Source organism: Pygocentrus nattereri, chromosome 6 (genome assembly GCF_015220715.1).
Source record: "Pygocentrus nattereri isolate fPygNat1 chromosome 6, fPygNat1.pri, whole genome shotgun sequence".
NCBI classification, from domain to species: domain Eukaryota; kingdom Metazoa; phylum Chordata; class Actinopteri; order Characiformes; family Serrasalmidae; genus Pygocentrus; species Pygocentrus nattereri.
The window spans coordinates 35,401,153-35,415,781 of NC_051216.1; the positions used below are offsets into that span (position 1 = coordinate 35,401,153).

The 14,629-nt window shown below is 42.5% G+C and overlaps 1 pseudogene; it reads right to left on the bottom strand.

Moving 5' to 3' along the window:
* Nucleotides 1-8,341: 8,341 nt before the first annotated feature.
* On the bottom strand, nt 8,342-10,116 carry LOC108432563 (annotated as a pseudogene).
* Nucleotides 10,117-14,629: the final 4,513 nt, after the last annotated feature.

Genomic DNA, 14,629 nt, shown 5'->3' on the forward strand with positions numbered 1-14,629 from the left:
GGAGGGTCCTCACAGGGTCATCAGGCGAAACCGTCGTCATCTTATTGCCATGCAGCCTTCTCCGGAGCAGATCAGCGGTGGAACAGCTGAGGGCATGCTGGGAGGCACTCCTGGACGGCCTCCAACAGTACAACCTGCAGTAGCAGCACCACAGCAGAACGTTCCTAAACCACCATCTACTCCTGCTCTCAGAACCAGGTCTAGGAGAGCTGTAGTGAAACCTACCAAGTTAAACTTATAACTTTTCTTTAGCAAAGAGTTTGATAGATGTGGAAAAAAAGGAGTATTGTTATTGTATTATGCAATTTTGTGGGGTTTTTTTGCACTATTGGAAATGTAAATGTCATAGTCTCTAAGTTGTAATGTTACAGGCAGCACAGTTTTATTATGAGTCTAATGTTAAATAGTTGTGTGTCTTGTGTGCGAGAATGTTCCAGGTAGGAGCAGACCTTCCAGCCACAGGGGCAGAATAATCCCCTAAGGTTCTGTGGTATCAATGGCAGTCTACCCATCGATTCTAAAAACGGGAGATGTGGTGTGATTGAATATGGAGAAGTAGGAACTGTCAGTAGGGGAATGACGAGAGGAGGGAGCCACGGGGGACGGAACAGAGACGGAGAGAGAGAAAACGGGAGTGTGCGGTAATGCTGTTAATAAAAACACGTTAAACTTCTACTGTTGGACTCACGCAGTGTTTTAATGACACGACATTCTTCTTCTTCTTTCGGCTGCTCCCTTTAGGCGTCGCCACAGCGGATCATCTGCCTCCATCTTGCCCTATCTACTGCCTCCTCTACTTTTACACCAAACGACATGACATTAGCTACCTTTATGATTTATGTTTTGACTGAGTTTTGTATTTAAGGCCAGAATTGTCATCCAACATGACTGTGTGCCAGTGCCCAAAGCAAGGTCCATAAAGACATTGAAGAGCAAGTTTGGTGTGGAAGAACTTGACTGGCCTGCACAGAAGCCTGACCTCAACCCGATAAAACACCTTTGGAATGAATTAGAGTGGAGACTGCAAGCCAGGCCTTCTCATCCAACATCAGTGTCTGACCACACAAATGTGCTTCTGGAAGAATGGTCAAAAATTCCCATAAACACACTCCTAATCCCTGTGGAAAGCCTTCGCTGAAGAGTTGAAGCTCTAATGGTCATGGTTCATCACCAAAGTTCACCATGACCAGTAAAAAAACTGGGTTAGAGGGATATAAACCCCCCAGCACTGGGATGTGCAGCGGTGAAACAGTGTTCTCTGGAGTGTTGGAGCTCCATCCAATACCTATGGTTGGAGTAGCATTTGTGATCCAGAACTAATTATCCAATTAATTATCCACAACATCAGTAACTGATCTCATTAATGTTCTTGCAGCAGAATGCATTCGAGTCCTCACAACAATTCCAACATCTAGTGTAAAGAGAGGAGCACAGGTGGTTATTCCAGCAAATGGGGTAATCTCCTTTTTAATACCCTTGGTTTAAGAAGAAAGATCAGTCAGTGTCTATAAACTTTTGGACATACAGTGTAGTTTAGAAGTATACCAATCAGGTGAAGTTGAATGATGATTAAATGGCTACTGATAGTTTTGACCTAAGGCATGTGTTGTGTTCATGGGATGACTTATGTGAATGATAAACACAATTCCTGATTGAAATTTAATTGAAGAGATGTGTTCAGTATGGGGCGGCATGGTGGTGCAGTGGGTAACACTGTCGCCTCAAATCAAGGGGGGGCCTGGGTTTGATTCCTGGCTGGGCGACTGGGGTCCTCTCTGTGTGGAGTTTGCATGTTCTCCCCGTGTCTGCGTGGGTTTCCTCCGGGTTCTCCCCTTTCCTCCCACAGTCCAAAGACACGCAGTTAGGCCAATTGGACATGCTACATTGCCCGTGTGTGTGTGTGTGTGTGTGTGTGTGTGTGTGTGTGTGTGTGTGTGTGCGCGCGTGTGTGTGTGTGAGATTGGTGATTGTGTATGTCTGTTTGTCTGCCCTGTGATGGACTGGCGACCTGTCCAGGGTGTATCCTGCCTTCTGTCCAGTGACCACTGGGATAGACTCCAGCACCCCCCTGCGACCCTGAGGGAAAAGTGGAATTAGAAAAAATTAGAAAATGTGTGTGTTCAGTATGGTCTCCAGTCGGGTGTGGTGCAGAGTTACATAACTGCCACTGCATGCCCTAAAAAACAGTATTTATTTAAAATGTAGCACTATGTGACATGCCTGGACGAGGCTGAATGTGGGTTGGGTTTTTGTCTTTTTTTGTCTGTTCGATCCCTCAGCAGACACCAGGAATGCTGACCAACAGCTAGAGGTATTTAGGTTCAAGTGTCCTTCCTCCACCGTTCAAGTTTTGCAACACAGCACCCCACCATGCTGCACGAAGCGCAGTTCTCAGTGGTTTGTGCATAAATAATAAAAAAAATGCATGTTACAGGTCTTTGCTTCTTGCATCTTAGTCTAAAAGAAGGGCAGCAGTGTGGCCTCCTTCAGACTGCAAAGCAAATTTCAAGGTCACGTCTTTCTTTCAAGAGCATGCATTCTTCATTTATAACATTACAGTCAGTGCATCTGCCATTAATGCATGTGTAGCATCTACAAACAGGGACTGTATATACATTACTGAGCAAAAGACTAAGATATCTAAGTAAACTTTTTTCACTGATGTGGACTGTTAGTGTGCTTGAAAAATGTCATTAGAATACATTTAACCAAATATAAATTCAGTAAAAGTAACAAGAATGTCTTTATTTAAAAAAAATATAATTGTCACATCTCCTTGATGCCCCCCAGCTATTGCACAGGTTCAAATCCACCCCCAGCACACCTGATTTAACTTATCAAAGCACTGATATGACAAACTAAGTTTTGTACAATAAATGTAAATAATGCAGGGTTGCCATGAGCAGAGGTTCATAAATGGATAAAGGAACACACTGACATAAAATTATTACTTAATATTATTTGTACTTAATCCAACATTAGTGCTTTTCTGGGCAAATAAACACTTACTACTCATTTAAAGACTTTTTTTAAATATAACTTTCTCAGGTGCCAAAAATGTAGCCTGGTGCTGTATACACATTATATTGCCAAAAGTATTCAGTCACCCATCCAAATTATTGAATTCAGGTGTTCCAATCACTTCCATGGCCACAGGTGTATAAAACCAAGCACCTAGGCATGCAGACAACTTCTACAAAAAATGTCCAAGAGATTTTAGACAATTTCATGCTCCCAACTTTGAGGGAACAGTTTGGGGAGGGCCCCTTCCTGTTCCAACATGACTGTGTGCCAGTGCCCAAAGCAAGGTACATAAAGACATGGAAGAGCAAGTTTGGTGTGGAAGAACTTGACTGGCCTGCACAGAAGCCTGACCTCAACCTGATAAAACACCTTTGGAATGAATTAGAGTGGAGACTGCAAGCCAGGCCTTCTCATCCAACATCAGTGTCTGACCTCACAAATGTGCTTCTGGAAGAATGGTCAAAAATTCCCATAAACACACTCCTAATCCCTGTGGAAAGCCTTCGCTGAAGAGTTGAAGCTGTTATAGCTACAAAGGGTGGGCTGACATCATATTAAACCCTATGGATTAAGAATGGGATGTCACTCAAGTTTATATACATGTGAAGGTAGACGAGCAAATATTTTTTGGAAATATAGTGTATATTAGGGCTATCAAACAAGTAAAATAATTAGCCATGATCACGTTATTTTTTGTAAGTAATTAAAAAGCAGGGCATCAAGCTACATATACAAACCACTTCAATAAGTAAACTTCCATGTATCTACACTCACTGTCCATTTTATCAGCTCTACTTTACCATATAGGTACACTTTGCAGCTCTACATTAAAATAGACTGTGATCCATCTGTTTCTTTGCATAGACTATTAGCCCCCTTTACCCTGTTCTTTAATAGTAATGGTCAAGACCCCCACAGTACAGGTGTGCACAAAGCAGGTTTACCCGCAGGTATTGCATGCTAAAAAGTTGGTGGGCAAGTTTCATTTTGAGGCACTGCTTTCACTGTGGGTAAACAGCCAACAGGTTGCAAGCTCATGTCAGGGGGGCTTGGACAATTATTGGCTGCTTGTGGAAATGAACAGGCAATCAACAAATGAGCTGCAAGTGTGCTGCCTCAGCCTCATTTTGGCTTTAAATGAATTTCTTTCTTGTAGACCTCCTATATAGCAGGGGTATTTAATTAAAAATCAATAAGGTCCAGTTAAAGAAAATTTCCACAAGCAAAGATCCGGAACGTCATAATGTCTAACTTGCATTATGATTCAGTGCCATACACTGTTTACTGAAGTAGCCTAGTAGTTATATCAACATCTCATGTAGTCAACAACTGAATGGTAACTCAAATAAATACAATTCAGTAACATTTCAACATTTATTGTCAGTTTTCTCTTTTGAGATCATGCCATGTGAAATAATCTGGCTCACTTTCTTTTCCGACTGCTTTATTTCTCACCTCATTTCTCCTCTGTGTACGTTACTCATTCGAGTCGCAGTGCTCATCGTAATGCACAGATCTGATTGGCTGAGTAGCGTTATGTGTGATATTTACAATACATGCGATTGGGCTGTTAGTCAACCGTAAAGGTTAGAAAAGTAACACAGTTTAAAATTGGACCGCACAGTCAAAAAAAAGAATTCTCCATAGTTTTTCATTTATAGGTCCAGGTCCACATAGGACAGCATCTGGGTCCAGACTCTGTCCGCCTATTAGTGACCTCTGCTATAGAGTAATTACCTAATAATGTAATGCTGACATAGATAAAACAATGTTAGTAGGGAAGCCAAGTTGCTGTGCTGTTTTTTTTTTGCTTTGATTTGTTTTTTGTTTTCTTGCTGTGGTGCTGCCATATACATACGTATTTATTAGTCCATTCATACTGGGTTGTCTGTTGTTTTTGGAGGTAAACTTGTGCCAAAGATTTCAAATTTCTAATAAAGTTTTTAAAAACTCTTGAAAAGAAGCCTGAGAATAAGAAACCGACTTCAGCTTCAAGAGGTGCCAATCTGTTGTGAATGCCTCCATAGCTTACAGAATACTCACTGTTAATAAATGACTTTAACTACTACATCAAGTTAAGATTCCCTGTAACGGCTATTTAATGAAATAATGGTAAGATGAGCTAAACAAATAAAAACAAAAAGTTAAAGTACTTTCTGATTCCTTGTTTTGAACTTTCCTTTCATTTTAGTGAGTAGAAGGATGTATTTCGTGAAAAAAGCAAAGAAACCTTACCTGCATATTTCCTGTCTACAGAAAAGTCCTGGAGAGCAGGACATTAGCGTTACTGCTACTGAGTGCTGATTGGCCATTTTAAACTCCTATAACTGGAGTCCAAAGCACTCAAAAACATAACAGCAGGGTAAAATGTTTTATGCTATTCTGTGTTCAGGAAATGAAAACTATGAGTGTGCACCATCTTAACCCATTCATGTTGGACTCAGTCAGCAGTGCTCACTAGCATTTGAGAAACCCGGATGACATTACAGAATGGTATTTCTCTTCTCTACAAGTTCTCTGGTGCTGCCCCACTGTCTTCCTAACAGTAATGTCATGTGATGTAATGCTCATTGTTTGGTGCCACATGCAAGTTTACATGGCTTTGATTAGCCTTAAAATACACATTGTTTGCTTTTATTTTGCAACATTGAACGTTTATATGTGCTTCTGGGGGCATGGAGATATCATGGGTCTCAAGGCTGCTTTGCCATGTCATGAGGTTTGCGCAGACACATACAACAGTGGAGCACATTACAGCAGATGCAGAGTGCAGGAGTGGACAGAGACCACAAGCATAGCCCAAAGTAGGTGGGTGTGAGAGGGCAGAGCAGGTATTAATTGGGTGGTGGATCATTCTTAGCACTGCAGTGAGTCGAGAGTGACTGATACGAGAGGATCAGACACAGCAGTGCTGCTAGAGCTGCTAGAAGATTACTAACACAAACCACACAGCAATAAAGACCAACAAGGCAGGAGTGACTAATAGAGTGGATATTGAGTGGATGCTATTTGATCCACATGTACCAGCGCAACATACACTGTGTCGCCACATCACTGTCACTGCAGTGATGAGAATGATCCACCACCAAATAATACCTGGTCTGTGGTGGTCCTGTGGGGGACCTGACCACTGAAGAGCAGGATGAAAGGAGTCTAACAAAGTATGAGGAGAAACAGATGGACTACAGTCTGTAATTGTAGAACTGCAAAGTGCACCTACATCGTACAACCCCAATTCCAATTAAGTTGGGACGTTGTGTAAAACATAAATAAAAACAGAATATGATGATTTGCAAATCCTTTTCAACCTATATACAATTTAATACATTACAAAGACAAGATGTTTGATGTTCAAATGGATAACCTTTATTGTTTTTTGCAAATATTTTGAATTTGATGCCTGCAACACGTGCCAAAGAAGTTGGGACAGGGGCATGTTTACTACTGTATTACATCACCTTTCCTTTTAACAGCACTCAATAAGCGTTTGGGAACTGAGGACACTAATTGTTGAAGTTTTGTAGGTGGAATTCTTTCCAATTCTTGCTTGATGTACACCTTCAGTTGCTCAACAGTCCGGGGTCTCCATTATCGTATTTTGCGCTTCATAATGCGCCACACATTTTCAATGGGAGACAGGTCTGGACTGCAGGCAGGCCAGTCTAGTACCCGCACTCTTTTACTACGAAGCCACACTGTTGTAACACGTGCAGAATGTGGCTTGGCATTGTCTTGCTGAAATAAGCAGGGACGTCTCTGAAAAAGACATTGCTTGGATGGCAGCATATGTTGTTCCAAAACCTGTATGTACCTTTCAGCATTAATGGTACCTTCACAGATGTGCAAGTTACCAATGCCATGGGCACTGACATACCCCCATACCATCAGAGATGCTGGCTTTTGAACTTTGCGCTCATAACAATCCAGACAGGCCTTTTCCTCTTTGGCCCGCAGAACATCCATGATTTCCAAAAACAATTTGAAATATGGACTCATCAGACCACAGGACACTTTTCCACTTTGTGTCAATCCATCTCAGATGAGCTCGGGCCCAGAGAAGCCAGCAGCATTTCTGGGTGTTGTTGATATATGGCTTTCGCTTTGCATGGCAGAATTTTAACTTGCACTTGTAGATGGAGTGACGAACTGTGTTCACTGACAATGGTTTTCTGAAGTGTTCCTGAGCCCATGTGGTAATATCCATTACAGAATGATGTCGGTTTTTAATGCGTTTTTTATGGATGGTGAAGAGCTCAGAACATTCTTAAAAGGTACCAGGAAGGGTCTTTTGCCAATGAAGAACCACTTTTGACTCTCAAAAGATAGAACTCTATTGAAACCACTGAATTGAAATATTCTTGAGCTCATAGTAGTCATACAGTCAGTTTTCATAAGTTTTCCAGGAGGTCCATCAACTGAATTACATTTTTTCTTCAGTTACTTTGATTGAATATTTTATAGCAAACTGGATTTTTGTCTTCGTAAAGGAGTTGGCAAGTGAATATTCATATAAATAAATGTATTTTTATTGTGTTTGTCATTTTGGCTCACATGCAGTTTGCCAGTGTCAGTGTGCAGGCAGCATTGCTATATCTCTGCAAGACATAGCCCACATCTGTTTTAGTACATGTGGGCCAAATAAGCGTGCTTTAATGTGGGCCACTTTTGGAAAGCAGGCAGTTTGCCAGTACCAACAGTGGACCACAGAAGTGGCTTGTTGGATACACACGAGGTGCCTTCCTCAGCCTTAGGCCAGGAGCAGATGTCATCAGGTGGTGTCCAACCTTCTCTGGGTGTTTCGGCCCTAACCACAACACCCTCCAGTTGGTAGGCCAGCAGTGAGTGGCCAGCTCACTGCCCATCTACTCCTGGCTTCCAGCTTTCCTCCTCTCTCTTACTCCAAATCCAGCATGAGGCAGGTTCCGCCTCCTCCCCATCCGGCGAGCTGCTTGCTTTTTACTGTGCTCATCCATTCCTATGGCAGAAAGGAAACTCCATGCAGACCTTGCTGGAAAGCCACCCTATCTCCACCGGGAAGACCCATGTCTGCCAGCCTCTATCGTGGCAGTCTTGGGCCAGCTGTAGGTACTTTGCAGCCTTCCTTTCGTGGGCCTCCTCACAGCCCTCCTCCCATGGTACTGTATATTCAACCAGGAATATCTTCTGGTCCTTGGATGACCACAGCACTATATCAGGGTGGAGGGATGTTTGCACCACTTCCGGAAACTGCAACCTCCTTCCAGGATCCACCCTCATCTCCCAGGAACTTGCGGTGTGGAGAATGCTAGTTCTTTTCTTTTTGGTGGTTTGTGCGGGTCTAGCTCCTTCCTTGACAAAGGTGATTGGTCTGTGTGGTTGTGTGGGCTGGTCTCTTCTTAACCCTCTCCCGCTCTATGGGGTTTGCCAATGAGGGGAGTACTTTGTCGTGGTGCCATAGGGCTCCACGCATAGTGCGATAGGGCTCCAGGCGCCACAGATCCCTCCATGTGACTTTGTGCCTGGGCAAGTCCCACTTTGTCCAGGCCCCCTGGGAACCTTGCTGCACTGCTCTGGCTACTCGCTTCTCCCCCTCTCTGCTCCTGACTTCCGCTTGCACCATGCCTCTCCTGGTTTTTGTGTTTGCGCCTCCCCAGGTTTGGAATTGTGCAGAGCCGAGGCCTTGTCGATGGATGCACTGGTTGCCAACTATATCCCGCAACTTCAGGGAGCTGACCACCTGTTCCACAGCTGCGTTGGCAGCCCACTTGCGTCCTGACCTGGTTATCATGCCAGCTTGTCTGATGAGGTCGTCGTTGGAGTCCCCCAGACTTAGGGCAACTCTGCATTTCGCCACCTTGTACTCCTCTACTACTGAAGATAAGGGGAGTTGCAGTTGACCAGACCTGATGTAAAGGCCCACTGATGAGAAGCTTGGGGGAATGCCCAGCCAGCTTCGCAGGTGCTTGTTGGTCCTTCTCTCAATGACCTCGATGGTAGTCATGGGAAACTCGTAGGCTGTGAGTAGTCAAAGGAGCCTGGGCAAGAGGCTGTATTGATACAGCCAGGTCTTAAACTTGCCCGGGAGTAAAGACTTGTCAATCTTCTTCAGCCACTCCTCGGTCTGCTTCACCGCCTCAGCAACATTGGCACCATCCGTCAGTGACACGTTAAACCACTTTCCCAGGCATTTTACTGGGTTGCCCTCGATGGGTGGGATGACCTCACCCTGGACTTGGAGACTAAACCTGCTGGTGACTCTGCCCTTCTTGATGTCCATGCTCCTGGACTTCCTGGCCTTGAACAGCATCCCCGCCCATGAGGCAACGCTGCCCAATGTATCCATCACCCATCTTGCTTGGACATACGTCACAGTGGTTACTGTGATGTCGTCCATAAACGCTCGCAGCACTGGCTGCACGACGCCAGTCTCCAATCTAGGGCCCCGGGTTATGCCCTCTGCGGCGGATAACAGTATGTTCATGCCCATAATAAACAAGATGGGGGAGATGGAGCACCCTGTTGGAATCCCCTTTTGGAGGTCCAGCCAGTTGGTGGTAAAGAGTGCCGATGTAAACCTGAGTCGAAATCCTGCAAGGTAGTTGGTAATCAAACCTCGGATTGCCACAGGAATGTAATAATGGTCAAGTCCTTCTTGGATGAGATCGTGTGGAATTGACCCGTAAGCATTGGCTAAGTCTAGCCAGACGACTGTTAGGTCGTTTTTCTTCCGTTTTGCTTCTTGGATCAGTTGGCTAATCATCGAGGTATGTTCCAGACAGCCCGAGAAACCTGGGATGCCACCTTTTTGGATGGATAGATTGATATAATGGTTTTGCATCATGTAGGAGGTAATTCTTCATGCCAGAACAGAGAAGAAGATCTTACACTCAGAAGAGAGATTGTTCTGAACTGGGAGATTTCGGAGGACCCTTCCTCTTTCGGAACAAAGCATCCCTCAGCCAACTTCCAGCTTGATGGAATTGTCCCCTTGACCCAAATCTTCCTCAAGATTTTCCACAGCCTCTTGAGAAGCTTGGGGCATTTCTTGTATACCTTATATGGTATACCACTTGGGCCAGGGGCAGCTGATGATTTGGCCTTGCTTCTTGACATGTGGGTTCCTTTGCATTCAACTCATGCATTCCTTTGCATTCAACTACATTCTCATGCTATCTGCTGTTTGTTTTTTGTTTTTCAGATCAAATCAAGAAAACCACAGGGTTCTCACAATCCACCATACAATCACCATGCCCCACTAAACCCACTATGTTTTATACATGCCTCTATAAAAGCAAGTGTCAAAAAAATGAAGTGAAAGTAAACTTCATAAACGCTTGCTACATCACGATGGCTACATCAATTAAAGTAGGGTTTGGGGATTTGCTGTAAATGTGGCTCTCCTGTTGATTCTACCCTAAATATGTGGCTCCATTGGACAGATATACTGTGCCTTACATACCTTGTGTTATCCTGAGCTGTCTTATCTTTTTTCATTCTTTTACTGTTTTTGAAAAGGGTTCTAGATAACATCAAATAAGGTTCTTCCATTGTTACAAGTTTCACATCAATAATAGAAGAACCCATTTTGGTGTTATATAGAAAATTTTTCCATATAGAATTGTATACAACACATTCTCCATCAAGCTAAGCAACCCTTTCACAAACATGTAATCTATATAGAGCCATTGTCATTGCTAAAGAACCTTTGAAGTACCATTTTTATTAGGAGTGTAGTTAAATTTATAAAGTTAAGGGGAAATTATTTTATTGGATGATATTAATTAAAAATATCTTTTAAAAAATCATCAGAAATGTCTATTTTCCCCCAGTGGAACAGAGGACTACAGGGCCTGCAGAAAGAGGTTAGAAGAGAATTCCACTGATTTTTCAAAATTTAAGCATAATTCAACCAGTGAGATATAGACAAAGTCTTTTAGAGTGGTTTGATGTGAATGGTTCATTTCTTTACAGTAGTGGTTTATTTACTATCCAAAACTACCAGTGAACGAACACATTTTATATGTAATGCTGATTATGTTAACATTTTGGTAACTCTGAAAAATATGCAGATGGTTTTGACTTACAATGTCCGGTGTGCATCTCTCCACCATGAATGTATTTTAAAAACAAGTTTTGAGCCAAATTATTCTTTAAACCATTGCAAAGAAAAATTGGTGTCAATCAACAGGCAGAGTATTCATAACCATTTAACGTAATAACTTAAGGGAGCTTTTTGGCATTAAACAATTTGGATGTCCAGTTTCTCTCACTACCATTGTGAACAAATCTGACTTGGAACATTTTACAGCAGCATACTGTGACTTACTTTGTTTACATCTCAACTATTTATAAATGAAGTCGTTAAAAAATCTTTCTTTAAAGAATTGAAAATAGTTCTGTGGAACTGAATAAAAGATTTTCTTCCTGACACCTTTAATGTTAGGAGGGCACGAACCTCAAATCCAACACTAAACCCAAAGGGGGCAGTCTATGTCAAACATTATGAAAAGGACCCCCTGAGCAATAATGTTATGAACATTGCCGTGCCCTTTTGAAACAAGGCCCCCCACTCTTGTCTATCTCAGCCTGTCCTCTTTTATCATAGAGCCGTATACAAGCTATCAGTGGAAAAGTACTGGGAAGACTGAGAGAGATTGACAGGTGGAGAGCAACAAAGTAAGAGACTGAGAATGAGAGTGGGTGTGACACAAAAAATGTAGGCTGCAGGGAGAGATGGGCTGAGGCAGACAGGCAGAGTGTTTGAGAAAAAGAATTTAGAGTTTATACTGTCTCTCACAGACTTAACACTAAAAATAGCACTTGCTGTCCTGAAATGTACCCTGTTTGTCAACAGTACAGTGTGTGTACGTCTGGGAGCAACATGTGGTGGGCTTTTGTTTACTCACACCCAGATATAAGAAATGGATGAACTACCCAATCTGACCTAAACTTGACCTACAACAAAGCTAGCAAAGCACAGAAAAGAAATAGAGCTCATTTTCTCAAGGTTTTCCACTGATCATACATTAACCTGCACCCAATGAGCCTAATCTAATGCTTTTGCCACCTTGTAGCTGCTCAACTCATATGGGCAAGTCAACCTAAGCATCATTATTGTGAGATAAGGACAGAGAATAAGAACAGAAAAGTAGACAGATACTCGTTCCCTGATTTCCTTGCAGGCACACCTGATTCAATCTAGTATTTTCCAGACATAGTAGGTGTGTCATAACAGCAAACTCACCTGCACTGTGCTCAATCTTCGGCCTTCTAGGACCAGAAATGGGTACCCCATAATGTTGATACCAGAGAAGATGGCCTGTGGCCCAAGTTGGTTGTTGACATATGCTACTATAGTGTATTATTTTAATTCTCTAAGACTAAGTGCCACATCAATGCAGAGCTATAGTCCAGTACAGTTTTATTATTTCCCTGCTTCAACACACTTGTTAAGTATCTTTTGAGGATCTGATTTGAGCTGGAAAAACACTAAGATGAGCTGGATTAAAGCCCAGCAAGACCGGAAATAAAGGCGCTTTCTGCGCCTTTCTCACAAACTCCACAAATCATAGAGGTGACAAAACAAAGGTTTAATGCTTTCACGTAATATGAGGCTTCTATCTTTCTAATATGTCATACATTAATGGTATTTGAATTTCAGAGCAGAAGAACAACAGTCGAGGTTATTTTGTCTGAAGAGACAAAGAAGTTGTTTCCTTAATATTCAGCAGTTGTTTTAATTATACCTCATAGTTATCTGTAGGGTATTCTGCAAAGCATGACTTCTCAATAATATCTCAAGCTCAAAATTGACCTTTTTAACTTGCTGCTTCATCATACCCAATATTTTTTTAATCAAAATCAAAATGTAATGACTAACATTTCCCAACCGCTCCCAACTTTGTGGGAACAGTTTGGGGATGTAAGTCACATAGAATTGCTACTTAAGCCTGGTAAAATTAAATTTTAATTTCAATTTTAATTTCAATTTGTCACTCAATCAGTGGCTTGACTTTCTACTAAATTCAGTGTATGGGTGTACAATATCTAACTTAGATAGATGTTAGTCCAGCTACAGAATCTGCCTAGTGCCTAAATATATCAGCAGCAGTGCAGACAGTATTTGCATACAGTTTAACATGATAAATACATAGGATAATGGCTTAAAATACCAGCCTTATTATATTTAGTAACTACAGGGAGTTCAGTGCAAACTGGTTGAGCTATTGTTATGTTATAAATGTGTGTGCTGAAATTTTAGGCCCACTGGTGTGCTCTAGTCTTCACTCACCATTCATGAATTCAGGTGTACCAATCACTTCCATGGCCACAGGTGTATAAAACCAAGCACCTAGGGATGCAGACTGCTTCTACAAACATTTGTGAAAGAGTGGGTCGCTCTCAGGAGCTCAGTGAATTCCAGCATGGTACTGTGATAGGATGCCACGTGTGCAGCCATGAAATTTCTTCACTACTTAATATTCCACAGTCAACTGTCAGTGGTATTATAACAAAGTGGAAGCAATTGGGAAAGACAGCAACTCAGCCATGAAGTGGTAGGACACGTAAAATTACAGAGCAGGGTCAGCGGATGCTGAGGCACATAGCATGCAGAGGTCGTCAACTTTCTGCAGAGTCAGTCGCTACAGACCTCGAAACTTGATATGGCCTTCAGATTAGCTCAAGAACAGTGCATAGAGAGCTTCATAGAATGGGTTTTCAAGGCTGAGCAGCTGCATCCAAGCCTTACATCACCAAGCGCAATGCAAAGCATCAAATGCAGTGGTGTAAAGCGGCACCACTGGACTCTAGAGTAGTGGATACATGTTCTCTGGAGTGACAAATCATTCTTCTTCGTCTGGCAATCTGATGGATGACTCTGGGTTTGGCGGTTGCCAGGAGAATGGTACTTGTCTGGCTGCATTGTGCTAAGTGCAATGTTTGGTGGAGTGAGGATTAAGGTTTGGGGTTGTAGTTGTTTTTCAGGAGTTGGGCTTGGTCCCTTAGTTCCAGTGAAAGGAACTCTTAATACTTCAGCAGACCAAGAGAGTTTGGACAATTTCATTATCCCAACTTCATTGTCCCAATTTCATTCATCCCCAACTTTGTGAGGACAGTTTGGGGATGGCCCCTTCCTGTTCCAACATGACTGTGCACCAGTGCACAAAGCAAGGTCCATAAAGACATGGATGAGCAAGTTTGGTGTGGAAGAACTTGACTGGCCTTCACAGAATCCTGACCTCAATCCAATAGTGCACTTTTGGGATGAATTACTGCGAGACACAGAATACCTGTCAAAACTAAAATCATGTTTATGTTCTTATTTCTTTTTCACAGCAACAGGCTGCATATCTGACAAAATGAAAATAAAAATGTGAAATTGATAAATCAACAGCAAAGTGAAAGTCTGTGATTCAGTTTTCTACGTGGACGCACTTTAAGTGTCAGAATGAAAAGGCAAATGCAAAGAACATGGCGCCACCTGCTGGAGATTTACTTTACATCTCCGACTTTTCTTTTTAAAACTGACCAACATGCAAATACATGTTAATTATCACTAGGCGGGGCTACGGGGTACATTTTGGACATCCTCAGGCGTCAGAATCGCCATCATTCCTCAAGATGA